Below are 18,900 nucleotides of genomic sequence, written 5' to 3'. Positions count from 1 at the left end.
AATTCAAATTTAGGAGGACACCCTCTCATACTTGGCAGACCATGGTTGGCAACTGCTAATGCATTTATTGGGTGTAGATCAGGTAATATGATCATTTCCAGAGGAACAGAGAGAAAACAACTTACCTTATACCCATCAACCCAAGCTCCAGTAGTAACACATAACCTATGGCTTGATGACAAATACAATGATAGGGAAGAAATATAATCTGTTTTAAGCATCAATCAAATTTATGATTTCGGGGAAGACAATAATGAAGATTTGGTAGAAATGTTTATCTCTCAACCTGATGTTTCAGAGGAATTGAGAAATGAACAATACACTACTGCAAATCAAATATTGGCACAGAGCTTTCAGGAAACTTGTACCATATATTCTCTGAAAACATTATTTGAAGATATCTTTCCAATCAACTCCATTACAAACACACAAAGCAAGACTGTAGAAATCAGCCCAGGAAAAACACTGAACATCAGAGCATTTTTAGATTCATCTCAGGAACAAAAATTGCTTGATTTGCTGACCAAATACCAAAAGGCATTTTCTTGGGACTACACTGACATGCAGGGAATTCACCCGGAAACTTGCACTCACCATATCTATACAGACACTAGTATTCGACCAATGAGGCAGCCACAGAGAAGGATGAACCCCATGCTTAAAGAGATTGTAAGAGATGAATTGCAGAAGCTACTGAAAGTAAATTTCATTTACCCCATCTCTGACAGCCAGTGGGTATCTCCACTAGTGATAGTCCCCAAGAAAAATGGTAAGTGGCGAGTTTGTGTTGACTATAGAGAACTGAATAAAGCCACCCTTAAAGACTATTTTCCATTGCCATTTATTGACCAAGTTTTGGATACATTAGCTGGAAAAATGTCATTTTCCTTCCTGGATGGTTTTAGCGGTTACAATCAGATCAACATAGCCTTAGAAGACCAAGACAAAACAACATTTACCTGTCCCTGGGGCACATATGCCTACAAATTTTTACCATTTGGCTTGTGCAATGCTCCAACAACATTTCAGAGAGCAGTATTAGCAATATTTGCTGATCTGGTTCATGAATGTGTTGAGGTATATATGGATGATTTTTCAGTATATGGTGATTCCTTTGACCATTCTTTGCAAAATCTTGATAAAGTTTTAAAGAGATGTATAGAAACCAACTTGTCTTTAAGCAACGAAAAATGTTATATGATGTTGAATGAGGGAATGGTCTTAGGACATCATGTTTCTTCCAAGGGAATCAAGGTAGATCAAACCAAAATTCAAATTATTGTCAAATTTCCAATTCCAACAAATCAAAAAGATGTAAGAAGCTTTCTTGGTTATGCAAGCTATTACAGGAGATTTATTGAAAACTTTAGTAAGCTAGATTTGCCTTTGTTTAAGCTTCTTGCAAAAGATGTATCTTTCAGTTGGAATGATGCTTGTTAAATGCTTTTGAGAAACTTAAAGAGAAATTGTCCACAACGCTAGTTTTGAGGGGACCAAATTGGACTTTACCTTTTCACATCTCAACTAATGCATCCGATACAGCAGTAGGAGCTTCATTAGGGCATAAATAAGATGGTTTAACTTATGCAATTTACTTCATTAGTAAAAATTTGACTCCTTCTGAACTCAACTACACAATAGCTGAGAAGGAAATGCTTGCAATCATACATGCTGTGAACAAATTTCATCACTACATAATTGGTTATAAATTTTTTGTTCACACTGACCACTCTGACATTAGATACTTAATAAAAAAACCTATAACTAATGGCAGGATCACAAGATGGTTACTATTACTCCGGGAATTTAATCTCACAGTGTTGGACAGACCAGGGAAAGAGAACGAGGTAGTAGATTACTTTTCTAGACTACAAAATCCAAGTGAAGTTGTTCCAATTGAAGATTCATTTCCCGATGAACATTTATTTGCAATTTCAATATTAACACCATGGTATGCTGATTTATCTAATTAATTGTCCACAGGGAAGATACCTCAATCATTCATCTCAAAGGAGAAGAAAAGATTGATTAAGCAAAGTGCACATTCATAGGTTAATGGAGAATTGTTTTATATTGGTTATGATTTAATTATTAGAAGATGCATCAAAGAGGATGAAATTATTGACATACTAAAATATTGTCATGATGAACCTTGTGGTGGCCATTTTGCAGCCAAGAGGATAGCACACAAAATCCTTAGCCTTGGCTACTATTGGCCATCAATTTTCAAAGATTCAAAGAAGTATGTGAGAAGTTGTGACAACTGCCAACACATGGGTAAACCAACTACCTCAGATGAGATGCCACTATAGCCACAGGTACATCTAGAGCCATTTGAAAAATGGGCTTTGGACTTTGTTGGACACATTAATCCACCTTCCGAAGGGAAAAAGTACATCTTGGTATGTACAGATTATGCGACTAAATGGGTAGAAGCAAAGGCACTTGTAAGGGAAACTGAGAAAACAATAGTTAATTTCCTTTTTGAAGAAATATTTATTAGATATGGAGTGCCCAGAGAGATAGTAACAGACCAGGGGACTCAATTCACTTCTAGATTGGTTCAAGACATCACTGACAAGTACAAAATCAAACACAGAAGGAGTACACCCTACCATCCACAGGCCAATGGCCAAGTGGAATCTACAAACAAGACATTAGAAGGGATCATGACTAAAACAATGGCAACAAACAGAAAATATTAGGCAGATAAGCTCAATGAGGCACTCTGGGCATATAGAATAACCTGGAAAAACACAATAGGGTTTACAACTTATCAGCTGGTGTATGGCAAAGAACTCATGCTGCCAATAGAATTTCAAATACATACTTACAAATTGGTAGAAGACTTAGGAATTGAACTCTTTGAAGCACAATAGGAAATAATTATCCAATTGAATCAGTTGGATGAGATGAGACAACAAGCAGTAGAAATGACAACGCTGATCCAACAACAAAGAAAACAGTGGCACAATAAACAAATCAAGAAGAAGGAGTTTAAAGTTGGTGACTGGCCTCTATTATTTGACTCCAAATTTAAAGATTATAAAGCCAAATTTACAACACACTGGATGGGCCCATATGAAATACTTGAAGTTTTCCAGAATGGATCAGTCAAACTCGGAACCATTGATTAAGAAGATCGAACATTTATAGTAAATGTACACAGGTTGAAGATCTACCATAAGACTATCAGCAAAGAATATTTCATGAAAACAGTGACACAACAAAATGAGGTTTAGATAGTACAACACTCTGCTATGATATCTATGCCTTAGTCATTTTTCTACTTTAAAGTTTAAAAAAAAGTAAATAATAATAATAATAATAATAAAAAAAAAACAATAACAGTTTAGATGTGAAAACTAGACTCTGGCACACTCTAAACTCAAATTCTTACAGGAAAACCAAGGAATTGGCCAGTAAGAATTCAGTCTTTTTCATTTGTATTTCAAAATAAAAAAAACCTTTTCCTATTTGAATTTCAAATTGATGACTTGAGGACAAGTCATATGATCAGTAGGGGAGGAGAAAAGTTTGAACTTTTTCATGCTTTTTCATCTCCTTATTTTCAGAATTTCATTACAACAGAGGAAGGAATTTGTTTTATTTTCATTCTTCAGTGGACTTTTCAACAGAGGATTGGTGTTCATTATTTCTCAAGAAGGATTTGTTCAATCTAAATTTAGAACACATCAGCAAAGGGACCTGTTGCTTGATAATCTTTCAGAAGGGACCTGTTAAGAAGAAGAAGACTGCATCATCAGATTATGTCATGTCCTGTACACATCAAATAAGTCAAGCAGTGTTAAAATTCAATAAGGAAACATCTAAATGCTGTAAGAAATTTTCATTTTAAATACTTGAATTTCTTTTATTAATTTCAATTTTTAAATAGTGGTTAATGATATCTATTGATTTCAGTTTCTCAATCATTCAGCCTATCCTATATCATATTCACTTCGCCTATCCTTCACTCAGCTGAATAGCCTGATCCCTAAACCTATACTCAATATTCTATTCTTGTAGGATTTATTCCTACTTTTAAAAACTATCCATCCTAACCTATATATCCTATTTCTTTATCCTATACATAACACTTCGATCCATAAGCCTATACTCCAATACATAAGTCAAATGTGCCAAAAGATCCACTAAAACAAACGTAGTCAGATTTAGTCAAACAAAGTCACAAATCAGACATTTCTGAGGTATGTGATACAGGTTCAAAGATTTAAATAACAATGAAATTTTTTTTTATGGTTTTTAACTGATATTTTTTTGACGAAATGCATATGTTATGATGAAATGTTTTGATTGAAAAGGGTATTAAGGGATGATATGACAAAGTTTCATCATAACAAAGATCAATGGATCGTTTCATACAGGGATATTATGACAAAGTATCATTATAACAATGATTTTGTAGTTATTCACGATCTCAACCAGGGTTCATACCATGCCATTATGCTGAAGCTCATCATTTTTGAATGTGACTATTCCACATAACCATCGGGCTTATCATTACTGAATATTGTGCTGTAGGAGAGGTTCATTACTATTGAACGCTGTAGGAAAGGTTCATTAGTGTTGAACGCTATGTTCATTAATGTTTGATAAAGCTCGAATGCGTCGAAAAGCATTGCTCTATTTCTAGAAACCCTGAACACCTGAGAAATCCTCCTTGAGGCATGCATGAATTGTAATAAGGAGAGCAAGCCGAACGTGTAGACAAGCATTTGCTTTGTTTCTGGAACCCCAAACGCTTGAGAAACCCTCCTTGGGGTATGTGTGAAGCGTAATAACGAGAGCTATGAGTATGTTGACAATGGAAATGTCAACATACGAGTCTTAAGGGAAAAATTACACAGGACTAGCCGAGAATTAAGAAGGAGATTCCATTTGAGGATAGCAGTCGTTTTCACTCCAGCAGAGATCAGAAATTTAAGGAGAATAAAAGGCATTCAGGTTAGTGTAGGACCAGGTAGTTTTTTTCAAAAACCATAGTCAATTTTTCTTATAGAGAAGGGTAAAAGTAAAATAATTCTCATGGCAAATAGAACCGAACTAGAAGAAATTGATATTTCTAAACTGCACAAAGACTGTGTAGACATCCTTAGAGAAAAACAGTGGTTAGTTTTTCTGGAAAAATTTAACGGCCACAATGAGTTAACAACCAGGGAATTCGCTTCTTCTTTCACTGGAGAGAGCCACAGTAGGGAACCTATCCTTTAGAGTTTCAGAGGATTCAATTGCCCACGCTATAGGCATAAGTCTAGAGGGAGAGAAATATTTCAAAGCTAAGCAGTTTAAGGAGAAATCCTAGACACATTTTGTATCTAAATCGAGAATATTAGCAGTTAATTGGATGAAAGGAATTCCTAGGAGTTGGCTTGTTCATCCTTGTGATGAAATAGTCTATGTGATTCAAAAATTCATAACATGTGAGGGCAGAAACAATATAGTATTTCTTTATCATATTAAAATGTTGATGCATCTGAGGGGATATTGTGTTATAAGTTCACCTTATTTTCTTTTGCAGAGTTTAACTAAGATGTCCAAAACTATACAAAAACATAGAAGTAACATGAATAGGAGTTTATATCATTTTGGCTTGGTGAAAATTTTAATTGAGTTTGAATTGCAGAAGATAGGATTATCCTGGAAAATATTTCTAGTTTCTAATGAATTTATAAATAAAATTATAAATTGAATTAACTAACTAACTAATTGAAAATAGATATATTTTTTCCATTTACTTTTATTTATACTCTGAATAGAAATTGCTTCGTTTCTAATATAATTAAATTAAATTATGAATTAATTCAAAGAACTAACTAACTAATTAGGCTATGTAGTTATTGCTCATTTATTCTTATTATTTAATATAATAATACTATTATATGTTTTTTTCTAGTCTTTGATGATTAAATTAATAAAAAAAGCCTATTAGTTTTTTTTTTTTTTAAAAAGTCGGTTGCTATATATTGATTAAAAAAGTGATAAGGCATGAAGCCGTACATAGTTTGCTTCGAGAGCATTACATGTCCAAGGATAGAGCATGAGTTTCCTATCTCTGAGATGGTTTCTGAAAATTCTGACTACTAAAGAGCTAATACTACTATAGATCCGGACGAACTGATGACACAAAAATTTGCATTTGCAATACATAATTAGTCAATGGAAATATGACTGATATTTCTCGCTGTGGAGTCCTCGGGATGCTGCTCTTCATCCATTGGCTTCGCGCTTGAAGATGTTGATTTCTCTTTCTGCTTTGCTTCCAAAATTTCCCTTAGAATTGCCAGCGACTCCTCGGCATGGATGCATCTGTTGTTGAGCCCATTGAACTGCTCCTGTAGTGAGTGAACCCTGTGGAGAAACAAATTCATTTCTGTACGGTATTTAGCGTGGAGATTTCTGAACTGCTCCTCGAATTTTGCTTCCAAACTTCGAATCTGCTCAGCATGCCTAGCTTCCATATTTCGCACTTGATCTTCCAGAATTCGTTGTTGAGCTCTGACCTCGTCGAATTCAGCTTGGAGGTCGCGGCAGTGAAAACATTGCTCAGAGCGAGCCATTACAAAAGGGGGATAGGTTCTAGGAGGAACAGATTCACAAGGATGGTCTATTGATTCCTTCTGAAAAAAAAAAAAAAAAGCCTATTAGTTAATTTGGTTAAATGCAAGCAATTTACACTTAATCGTAAATAGAAATAAAACTAACTATCTAATGATTTAACTAACAAATTATATATCCCTCTCCATATCTCTTGGTCCCGTTCGGTTACCCAGTCTAATGTAGTCATTTCCTGTTCAAATGTAGCTGCTCCGGGTCAAATGTAGCCGTTAGATAACCTGCTCTCTCTATTTATACCGCATTCATGATCTGGTTCTTCAACTTGTCCTGACGATGAACCACACTTGCTAGTTTGAAACGTGTCAACAAATGTATTATTATGTTATTTCCACCGAAAACTTTTCTCAAAAAACTTAATATGGATCACAGAAGCCTAAATTCAACAAATTATCAAATACAAAAAAAATACGAAGGACCAAGAAAATAAACTATAATGAATAACAAATCAACAACAAATACTATAAAAAGGACGTCAATACCTACATAGATAAACAAACAAACAAAATAAATCCCAGAAAGAATCCTAAAAAACTAGGAGGACAGGATAGGGACCCATCTTCTACTAATATTCCAACCATCATCTCTATTCAAATTATTGGGTCTTTTTTCAATTTCTAGGGCCTCCCTCAATTTACAATGATGGAAATGACTAACCCTAGCAATGACTTGGGCCTCCTCAATGCAGATGTGATGCTTAGATTTATCTACATGCTCTGCCAAAGAAGAGGAGTGGGTCCTTCCATGTTTGATGTCAGTGGTATGCTCACGAATCCTTTGATTAATTGAGCGACCAGTCTCACCAATGTAGGGAGTCCCACAAGAGCATGGGATAATGTAAACACCCTTCATATTCTTGGGGTCCATTGGGTCTTTTACAGATCTAAGGGAGCCCCAGATGGTATTTAAATGCCTAAAGGTTGAAGCCACCTTATGCTTCCTTAGGATCCTCGCAATCTTGTCAGTGGTCCCTTGGATAAAAGGAATATGAACACCAGAAAATCGATCCTTAGTATTTTTCTTAGCACTAGACCTTTTTTAGCTCTGAGGAAAGCCTTAGTACATTGGTGTCTACTATACCCATTATTAGAGAAAACACTTAGGAGATGTGATTTCTCTTCATTGAGATGGTTGCCATCAGAAACTCTTAAAGCGGGTCTAGTCGCTAAGGTGTTGAGAACACCAAGCTTTTGAGTTGGGAAATGATGAGAATTAGCATGAATATATTGTTCTGTATGAGTTTTCTTACGAAAGACCTGCTGAGAAAAAGATTCATCATCATTCCTTGAGAGGAGGTTGTTAAGGAAGGTTAGACTACCATCACATTCAAATTCCATGGTGAACTTTATAGAACTGGATTGATTGTTAAGATGGAGGAAAAACAGATCCAACTCTTCTTTACAATGGGACCAGATGACACAAGTGTCATCCAAAAACCTCTTCCACATCTTAAGTATAAGATGAGAAGAAGCTAAGGCCTTTGATTCAAAATCCTCCATGAAAAGATTAGCTACCACAGGGGAGAGGGGGGAACCCATGGTGACACCACAAATTTTCTCATAGAATTCCCATCGAATGAAAAGAATGTAGAAGTAAGACAAATACCAACTAAATAAGCTGTATCAGGATTTGTGACGCATTTGATGACTTCAATGGCCTCATTGATAGGTATATTAAAGTAGAGGGAGACCACATTGATATTAATTAATTGTATACAAATTTAAATTAATTAAATCAGAAATTAATTAAAAATAAAATTATTAATTAAATATTATATTACGATTAGAAATTATTACATTAATTAAAAAAAAAATAAAAAAATTAAAATTAAATAATTTAATTTAATATTAAAAAATAAAGATGGGACATGTGTCATGATACTAGTGGCTTATTGGTACCATTATTATGAACCAAAGTGGCTTTGGGTTCCATTATTGTGGATCAAATTGGGAGGCATAAGGGACTTAAATGAAAGGCGGATGGGAGTCATAAGGAGGTCTTGGGAGGAGAGATAAGGAGATTGGGAGGATGCTCCCAAAAGAAGATTTCAAAGGGCCCTTTTAATAAAGTTACGATAAACAAAAGTTTTGATGTGTTGAGGTGTGAGGGAAGGAGGGATTGGATTGAAGTCATCAAAGCATCGGGCCTCAGAGGAAGTTGGATATTGGGGATAAATATTAGAGGTTTTTAAATTGGAGTTATGATACTATAATTATCCTAGGTCACAATGGGATGATGAGTATCAGAGGTACGAATGAGGGACATCAGAGGAGAGAGAACATAGGAGTACCGGAGGAGAGAGAACACAGGAGTACTGGAGGAAGCATGACATTGAGGCTTTATTAAAAAGAGCTCTGAAGAAAAAATGTTCCGAAATTATATAAAAGGGAGGAATAAGACTTAGGTGGGATGGAGAAAAGGAGGTGAGGTGAAGTGGGGGCCTACATGGAGTAGGTCCCTTCCATCATAAACTACAACCATTGTATAATTAAGGTCCTGATACTATTAAAAACTACAGCCACTTGAGTTTTCAGAATTTTAGATCTCAGAACTTTTATTAAAATTGAAATTGAAATTAACTTCAGAAATCCGATAATGCACAATTTTAATTATTCTACGATTTGGCTAGGGTGATTTTGTAAGACTGTTAGTAAAAAATGAATAAATTAGAAAAAATGAATTAAAAATTGATATTTACAATTAATTTATAAAAATTAAAATAATATACATTTTGTACATTTTTAGCCTTGGCCATGAAAATCACTTAACTTTGGACAAACACCATTTGCAAATTGTGCATCCAAATGAGATGAAACGAGAATCAATGGAAAGCTTGTGAAAATTCGAACATAATGAAGCAATCAAAAGAAAAATCAAGAGAAAATAAAAATTTGGTAAAATTGTCGGAAACTTAACCAAAAGATAATATTAAAAGGTGATTTAGTCGAAATTTATGGAAAGGGTCCCCATTATTTGAAATATATATTAAAAATGGGGGTGTTGTGTTTTCACATCAACAATGGCGACACATGAGGAAGAATCAGTTATCTCTAGTTAAAATATGATGAACTTCGTTTTACCCAAAGGTTAAAATAATGGGCCCCATTAAGCCATCAAACAGTAAAATATTTTGCTTGGGTCCCACATTAAGAGATAAGCAATATAAGCTTGAAAGAATAAGTGCTTAACCTAACTGAGTTTTAATTCATGAACTCGAATATAGGGAAATTTTTTATTTTAAGATTACCTCATATGAAAAAGAGGAGGTACAACTAGGCATTTTTTGATAAAGCATATATACATCGATATGAATGGTCACTGACATCGCTTCGCTGCCAGCGAGCCTGGAAAGTACCCCGACAAAGTTTTCTTTTATGTCATACAAACATGGTCCCGCAATTAGCGAGTGTCCATAGCTTCGACAGGTTCACTTGTATTTCCCATGCTTCCCCTTTTGATCACCCTTTTGATAAGCACACATGTGAGATAAGTTTATGATGTACCTGAGTGAAAGAGGTGGGATGGTAAAAGAGACTATCAATCAACGCTTTTTTTATAAAGCAGAGAGAAAGGAGGGATTCATTGAGTTAAACTCAGGCCAGTTCTTTCCTTGAAAAGATGAACTATATTACTTAAAAAAAGTGTGTGTTCCTTCATGAAAAATATTTAAAGAAAGAGGCATTTTAGGATAGAATAAAGATATATCTTTAATGGTAAATGAAATCCATTAAATAGACAGAGTAAAATTTTCCCATGTTTGCCAACCAATATTGGGTGAAAAAAATTCCTTCTACATAAATCTTGACGAAGTCACCAAAATCAAACCATAACGAATAGAGAAAAGAAAAAGAAATTCAAACTTAAGAAAAATAAATCAACAAACTCCAAGATGTCAAATCAGAAAGGAAAAACAAAAATAAAAGCCCAAATTAAAAGACAACCCCAATCAAGACTAAAATATGTCTCAACAAAAGAGTAAAATAAGACAAGCATGCATGTTCATCTTATGTTGAGATTTTAAGTAAAATTTATCTTGTGGATTTATAAGAAATGAGGCTCTCAAACCGTAAAGTGAATAGCAAATATGAGATAAAATGAAGCCAAATGAGAAGTATTTATCTATTGTAAAAAAAATTTGGTTTCAAAACAAAGATTTCATAAAAGCATCTTCAAAAGAATTCTAAATAAAAGAAATGCTTGAGAAACAAACTAAAAAGTTCAGGGACTCCCCAATTAAGTTTAGTTGTTGGACATTGTAATTTCTCTTCCAAAACTCAGAGGCAACCAACAAGGAGAATGAATTCCTAATCTGAGCTGGTAGGGATGTGAAACAATTCTGGGAGACCTGCGAAACAAAGATATATATCAGCAAAATTAAAAAGAAATCTAAAATGAAAATGTAAATAAATAGAAAAGGATGAAAGTGGGCGTATGAAACTTATCATTGGAGAATTTCGTTTAATTTTACCTAATAGATGTCGTTTTTATTCAACAAGATATAACCTCTTCCTTTGATCAGAATTAAAAACATGGAAAAGTTGAACTCATTGAAGTTTTCATTGCCCCAAAATCATAATTTTTTAAATCTAAACTAAAGTGGGCAGTAAAGCTAAGAAAATAATGTCTTATGTTCAAGGAATCGGAAGTAAACCAAATCCATTAGTAAAGAGAATGATTATATGCTTTTTCAGTGGTGATTTTTCTCTTCTCGACACTTCTGAGTGTATATTAGCCCCAAAATATTGATACAATCCCAAGAAATCGATTCAAAGTCTCAAACAATTTAAAAATCATGTATATGGAGAGGAATTAAATCTTTACATGATAAATATGGAGTGACATGTCAAAAATAAGAAAACTATAAGAGAATACAAACATAGGTTGCTCGTGATCTATTACCTTTTCATTTTCTAAATTCAATTAGCAAATGTTGCATTACCATAATGGCTTCTCAAGAATGTTATTGAAAAGTAAATGAGGATGCACACTATAAATGACCAAGATGATGAAATGAGAATCTGATAGTAGGATAAAGATAAAAATGTAAGCAAGCCATAGGTGATGCACTTCTCTTTAGCCTAGAAATTGTCGTGAAGAGTAAAAGAGACCCAACTATACATGTGAAAATATATGTTGAATGGGGGAAAAATGATAATATCCATGTACAAACACTATGAAAAATAGATATCACAAAGTCACTTAGTCGTCTTAAGAAATGAATTCTTTGGGTTTGATGAAATTGTAATTAAAAATGCATCAAAGTTCTCGAATACCCGAGTAACATAAAAGTCAACTTAAAGATACAAAGACAATCAATAAGTTGTCAAATAATGGGTGAATTGACCAACGGTAAATATGATTGCATTGGTCTGATATCTCACTAAGAGACTTAGTATAAAGGAAAATGGGAATCTTCGAAGACAAGTCTCGTATTGTATGTAAAATAAACTTCCGATAAAAGGAGTCTGAGATCAATGAATATAAGTGAGCATGATGTATCAAAAATTCCAGAAACCATTTTGTAAATCACATCATTATACGAGACTCCGAGATCACGAGAATCAAATGAAGATGACCCAGTATGGTTGCCATTTTCTTAATATGAAAATAGAGGAAAAGGTCGCGTGGATCTCAGGTTAGAAATCTTGGAAGGTATTTTAAAATATCTTTGATAAAATGAGTTTCTGAGGTTTTGAGGTATTCAATTATCGGATAATAAATTTTGGAGCATATTCTAAAATAATTTTGATATAATATGGACCTGAGAATATGATGAGCCCTGAAGTTTGAAATTTCGGGGAAAATAATCTTAGAAGAATGATTTTTAAAAATGAGAGGAGAAGAATAGGTCCAAGATTCTGGGATTTGTAAATAAGATGCTTTGAATCTTCCCGGAAGAGGGAAATGTGACTAAAGCAGATGTAATATGAATGAGTGAAAAGGAAAGGCTTAACTCAACTGGAAACTGTAAGATTCAGAACAGGCAAAGGTAATGTGATAGAAAAGTGTTTGTTACAAGATTTTACAATTTCCTTTGCTTGTAGCGAATCTGAACAAAAAGAGTCTAACATTCCATTTCAGCTGAATTAACGTTATTGGCTCATCTCATGAATTTGTGAAGCAATGAAATATGAACAGAAGAAACAATATAGAAAACCAAGATTCTGATGAAAAAGAAAATACTTCCCTGAACATGTTGTGGATTGGAAAGGACTGACTCCTTGATTTATTCTAAATCCAACTTATTTTTCTTGTAAAAATAAAGTCTCCAAATTAAGCTAATGAAAACATGCAAAAAGAAGCAAAATAGAAATAAAAATAAACTATGAATAAGAGAAATGAACAACGGATGAAGATGAACACATCTATGCATACCTGGAAGAGTCCAATGACAAACTTACCTTCGACATTTTCCTTTGTATTATATTTGATTTTACATATGTTCAAAGTTATCTCATTATTCAGTCTAAATTAATTACTACGTAATTAGAAATTTGCATCTGATTCACATTTAAATTGAGGAAATTGTGGTAAAACTGACCATAAAGAAATGCTTGTGAATATGGGAAAATTGGTATGCTCACTTGTAATGATTCTTTGAAATTTCATCATTCGTGATTTTGTTTGATAAAAATCATTTTTAATCTTATGATGAAATTTTGTGAAGAAGGATAATCAAGATTATCACACATGTGTATTGATCTAGTTGGATATTGGTGGCCACCCGCCAAGTCCAATTGGACCCCCACCATTGTTTCTTTCAGCGTTTCAATTTCCTCAATTATAGCACAGTTTACTATTTTTAGCAGTTTTTCGGGTCCTGAACTTCCGGAGTCATTTTTGAGGCCCTAAACGACATTTTTTGGGAAAACTGAGAGCAACATGGGTCCATGGTCTAATGTTGTTCTTCCAAAAGTTGTATTTCTCGGATAGATCTTTCTAACAAGATATTGTGTGTGTCAAATGGAGATCGTATGCCAAAGTTACAACCCCGGGAAGTTGATGCACCAATTTACCCAAATGAGGCCCACAGTTTGATGTTTCATCTTCTAGGGTTAGGTTTTTGGATGTTTAGGGTTTTCCACTATTTCTCAACAATAAATAGGCCTTCGAGCCTCATTGTAACACAGTTCATAGGCATGTAGTCGCAACATCTCTTCTTAGAGATAAGCTACCATCACCCTAGCTGGATTATTTCCATTTCTGTTTGTAAGCATATTTCAATATTTTACATTAATGAAATGAAGTATTATTTCCATTGCATATCTGTGTTTATGGTTATCTCTGTAATTTGTTTCATTCCTGTTTAAATAGGGATCAGTGGTATCAGAGCGGTCTGCTTTTTCTCTGTTTTTCTTTGCATGTCCCCAACGAGGTCAGGATATAAGGAGTTAGGGCTTGAGCTGGTCGAACCTTTGTAAGACCAGCCTCGCAAATCTCGACAGCCTCCCATGGCAGACGAAAAGAAAGACGAGGGGGTAGGAGATCCTATCAAAATCTTGCTTGAAGAATCCCTCGAGTGACAAAGGAATGCAATAATGGACAACTTTGCCGAGATCTTTTAGCGGCTACCCAGGGGCGATGCATCAGCTTCCAACAGCTACTTTGGAAATGCCACACCGTTTAAGGTACAAGTTAATTTTGAAATCCCCATATTCGAGGGTCAGATAGACGCAGATGTCATCGATAAATGGTTAAATCTACTAGAGGGTTATTTTTTTGTTCATGATTTTTCCAGTCGGGAAAATATTATTTTCTCTCTTCTTAAAGCAGCCCCCCATGTCAAGGACTGGTGGGAAACCTACTGCGAGCAGAAGGATGAAAGTACAGGCTCACTATTTTCAGCCGCACCCACTTGGAATTTATTCTGGGATGCCATTAAGGAGCAGTACTACCTTGTCAGAAGCTATGATGATCAATACATAAAGTGGACCACGTTGCAGCAGGGAGGGGACCAAGGCGTGCCAGATTTTACCAATATTTTCCATACCCTTCACACAAAGTTGGGTATCAAGGATTCAGAGCAGCATTTGGTACTCAAATATCGCGGTTGCCTGCACAAGTACATCCAGGAAGAAATAGAATTCCTGAACATCTCCTCGCTCGACATGACATACCGATATGTTGTCAAGGTCGAACAAAAGTTTAAACAAAAGAAGCGAGACTTTGGATCTGCAAATTCGAAGCAAGGGAAAGGTGCCCCCAAACTGCAGAAAAAAGGACAAAGCTAAGGCGGGGCGGCCCAAGACAACTCACCAAAGCTATAAGCAAAGAACAGTGCCGCGAAGTCGAAAAAGGACATGGGAAAGTGGTGTGAGTTCCATAAGAGCTCCACTCACAACACAAGTGAGTGTCGGGCCAAGTAGTCACTGGTGGCTGAGCTAAAGGTTTTAGAATCAGATGCATGTTCTGACTCCGAGTCAGAACCCGATAAGGAGAATGACAAAGGGAAGCAGATTATTGATGCGAAGCCAAATGCCACTGTTGCCACCATAAAGATCCAAAAGGAGGAACTCGAAGGTCCAGAGGAAGAGGAGCGTCTCTTCCATTCTCAGATGTGGGTAAAGGGATCCCCGCTATAGTTCATTGTCAATAGCGGGAGTCAAAAGAACCTCATGTCGGTAGAGGTTGTGAAGCAGCTAGGCTTACCGACCATAGCACATCCACAACTGTACACCATCGGGTGGCTTCACCAAGGACGAGATCTTCACGTGAGTCAGCAGTGTCCTCTTCCATACAACATCAAGCCCTTCATAGATGAGGTATTGTGTGACATTGCTCCCCTTGAAGTTTTTGATGTATTATTAGAACAACCATACTTGTGGAAGCGACATGCTGTGTATGAATCAAGGCCCCGTGTTGTTATTGTTACTTTGGAAAATAATTTGTACAAGATACCAGAGGTAGCACCGCCTACCATCATCTCTTTGGTTACTACAAAACAATGCAGTAAGCTCATTTCTAAAACAGGGCCCCTCCACATGACAACTATAGATGGACAAGGTCATGGAGGAATACGAGGACATCTTCACCTCCCTCGTAGGGGTTCCTCTGCACTGTTAGGTCAAGCACTCCATTGATCTAACCCCAGGTGCATTGCTGCCCAATGGACCAGTCTATCAGCGCTCCGTTCTCAAGAGTGATGAAATCAAGAGGTAGATTTAGGAGCTACTGCAGAAAGGTCACATCCATTCGAGTTCATCACCCTATGGGAGTTTTATCGTGTTGGTACAGAAGAAGGATGGGACTTGGAGACTCTATATTGACTATCGGGCGCTGAACAAGATCACTGTCCGTAATAGGTACCTGATCCCATGGATTGATGACCTCCTAGACCAACTGAAGGGGGCAAAATATTTCAGCAATATCGATTTGAAGTCAAGATATCACTAGGTACCAATCAAACCCTCTGATGTGTGGAAGACTACCTTCAAAGCCAAGAAGGGCCTTTTCGAATGGTCGGTTATTCCTTTTGGATTGACGAATGCTCCTGCAACCTTCATGAGGCTAATGGATGACATCTTGTGGCCATTCACCAACTCATTTGTAGTGGTATACTTGTATGACATCCTGATCTTCAGCCAAAGTTGGGAAGAGCACCTCCACCACATCCGACTCTCCGAACACTGTGGCAACAAAAGTTATGTGCCAATTTGGAGAAATGCACTTTTGGCATGACCCAGGTTCAGTATTTGGGATACATTATTGATGAACAAGGGGTGCATGTGGATCCAGCCAAGATTCAAGTCATTCGGGATTGGCCATCTCCAACCACTCTGACAGAGCTCCATAACTTTCTAGGTCTTGCCAACTTCTACCACATGTTCGTGTTGGGATTTTCTCATATCACGTGGCCCTTGAGTCAAGTCACCAACGGATGGGCGAAAGAAAAATTCTTTTGGTTTGAACCTCAATAGAAGGCATTCACAGAGTTGAAAGATCACCTCTTCTTGACACTAGTGCTCGCATTACCAAACTTGCAACAACCATTTTAGGTCGAGACAGATGCCTTTGACTATGCTATTAGGGCAGTCCTTACTCAACATGGGCATCCAGTGGCATATCACAGTGAGACACTTTCAGACACAGTCTGGAAGTATCCCACTTATGACAAAGAGATGTATTCCATTGTGTAGGCCTGCCGACAAGGGAAACATTACATTTTGGGGAAGGAAACGGTCATCCACACATACCACCGATCCCTGTAGTTCATACAAATCCAAGGGAAATTGCAAAATGATCACCATCAGAAGTGGTCCACATACTTGCAACAGTTCCATTTGAATATCAAGTATAAGAAGGGCAGCACCAATAATGTTGCAGATTGCCTCGGTCGACCACCAATCATGGCGTTAACCACCGTGCTCAACTCTTGTGGGAATGAGACTTCTGATTGGACACTTCTCTACAAAAGCGACCCAGAATTCAGCCACACATACGATACACTCTTGGAAGGTCAGCATGTTCCATATTTTCACCTCCAAGATGCCTTGTTATGCCACCTGGGTCACCTTTGTGTTCCTTCAAGAGAGCGTGCCAAGATGATTTTGGAAGCACAATACAGTTAGACTGTTGGGCATTTCAGGGTCAAGAAAATGGTGGTAGTACTGCAGAAGTATTTCAATTGGCCGAATCTTCGACAGGATGTCGGGAGGTACATCAGATCATGCACTGCTTGCATCATTGCCAAACCGACCATCAAGAAGAAAGGCCTATATACCCTGTTTCCTACCCCTAGCCGACCTTGGGAATCCATCTCCATGGATTACATGTCAAGCCTTCCTTCCACTAAGCATGGAAACGAATGTGATTTTGTGGTCGTTGATAGGTTCTTGAAGATGGCCATTATGGCGGCCTGCAAGAAGAATATCACAACAGAAGCCACTACTAAACTCTTCTTTGAACGAGTGTGGGTACACTTTGGGATCCCACGATCTATCATCTCATATCGGGATAGCAGGTTCCTCAGTAAATTTTGGTCCAATCTCTGGTTGATGCTGGACACCAAACTCACTAAGTCCACAGCCTTCCATCCTCAAACTGATGCCCAGATAGAGGTTGCCAACAGGATGATTGTACACATTCTACGCATGTACAACTCAAAGCATCCACACACATGGGATGAGAGACTCCACTATGTTTAGCACAGCTACAACCGGGCTCTCCACAGCTCGACTAGCCACAACCCTTTTCAGGTGGGCTCGGGATTCCAGCCACTATGTCCCATTGATGTGGCCATGCCATTTGTAGCTACTCAAGCAGATTCAGCTCATGTCTAGTCCGAAATAGATAAGGCAAACAACTTCATTGAGCACATCCAACATATTCGCTAGTAGGTCCATGACATTATGGAGAAATCAAATGCCAAGTACAAGCAGCGCCATGATCAACATCAGGTGCCACACAAGTTTCAGGTGGGTGACAAAATCTGGTTGCATTTGCAAAAGGAACGCCTTACTGGAGCCTATTGGAAACTTAGACCACTCCGATATGGTCCTTACACCATTACCAAGGCCATGGGAGACAATTCATTTGAGCTCAGCATTCCCCCATTCCTTGGGCTACACCCAGTTTTCAATGTGGATTGCCTTCGGCCATACTTTCCACCATTACTATACACATCCAACATTGCAGAACAACTCACACCCACAGAGTTAAATCCAGATTGCATGGAACAAGCTGCAGTTGATCGAATCATGGACACACAGATCAAGCACACTCACCAATAGAATATCCAAATATATCGAGTTGTCAAAGCAGGCCAACTCCTTCACCAGGGCAAGTGGCTCACCAGTGACCAAGTTCAGCAGAAGTTTCCACATCTCATGGAGGAACTCAACACAATGGGGTCCATTGCTTCCTAAGGGGGAGGAATGATCCAGGTGGATATTTGTGGCCACCCACCAAGTCCACTTGGACCCCCACCATTGTTTATTTCAACTTTTCAGTTTCCTTAATTATAGCAAAATTTACTATTTTTAGCAGTTTTTTGGGTCCTAAACTTCCGGAGCCGTTTTGAGGCCCTAAATGACGTTTTTTTGGAAAAATAGGAGAACATGGGTCCATGGATTGATATTACTCTTCCCAAAGTTGTAGTTCTCGGATAGATCTTTCTAACGAGATATTGTGCATGTCAAACGAAGATCGTATGCCAAAGTTACGACCCCGGGAAGTTGATGTACCAATTTATCCAAACGGGGCCCACAGTTTGGTGTTTCATCTTCTAGGGTTAGGTTTTTGGATGTTTAGAGTTTTCTATTGTTT

This window comes from Pinus tabuliformis, chromosome 9 (genome assembly GCF_031772625.1).
Source record: "Pinus tabuliformis cultivar Carrire ecotype Pingquan chromosome 9, CPIR1, whole genome shotgun sequence".
Taxonomy (NCBI): domain Eukaryota; kingdom Viridiplantae; phylum Streptophyta; class Pinopsida; order Pinales; family Pinaceae; genus Pinus; species Pinus tabuliformis.
The sequence above is the reverse complement of the archived record's forward strand: the minus strand, read 5'-3'. Positions refer to the sequence as shown.